This window comes from Mesocricetus auratus, unplaced genomic scaffold (assembly GCF_017639785.1).
Source record: "Mesocricetus auratus isolate SY011 unplaced genomic scaffold, BCM_Maur_2.0 Super-Scaffold_6731, whole genome shotgun sequence".
In the NCBI taxonomy this organism is placed as follows: Eukaryota; Metazoa; Chordata; class Mammalia; order Rodentia; family Cricetidae; genus Mesocricetus; species Mesocricetus auratus.
Window position 1 is genome coordinate 951,993 of NW_024429185.1, and position 792 is coordinate 952,784.

Here is a 792-nt window from a genome sequence, read left to right on the forward strand (position 1 = left end):
TGCATTCTTAAACAGGTACTTAGCAGAGGAGAGCGGTTCTGAGCCAAATGGAACTGATTCAGAGTGCCTCCACTTTTGACCCGAGGGCTTACTCCAGACTCTTGTCCAAAAGAAATCCCCTCTTTGCTGAGGCCTTTTCATCTCTGGCACCCACTGGGCTAATTAATGCCTAGCAGCAGACGTTAAACACGCACGCACGCCCCTCAACCCCATCCCACTAAAGGCCACGCAAAGCCTACTTGGTGGGCATGGCTGCTCTAACTCCCTCCTGCCCGCTACACCTGTGTTTTCACAATTAACCCATTTGTTTAAGATTTAAGCAAGCACTTAGAAAAGTGCTTTTACTGTAAGGCATTTCTTTCTCCTGCCCAGTACATATGGTCCATGGAATTAAACACAGGTGTTTGTGCCCCAAAAGCTACGTGGCCAGCCATAAACTGGGTTTTGCCCCAACCTTTGTTGTGTTACCGACTGCAGAGACAGGACGGGGCGTGCGCTTGTGTTGAAAGAGGCCTCAGTGAGTGAACTAACGTGGACTGTGGAGCCCAGCAAAGGCCATGGAAATGGTGGAGACCCTGAGAATTCAACAGCTGATCAGTCCATGAAGCTTAGTGAGGCCCATTAGTCCCGTTCTGGCAGCGAGGGCCTGGACAATCCCTAGAACTGTGCTGTTCAGTAAACTGGCAGACCAAAGGGGCTGCAGTCTGACGTCACTAGAGGGCTGGAGCAGTGCCAACAGCTGTCACAACAGGTGCATTCAGCAGCTATACACAATACATACAGGCAGGAACA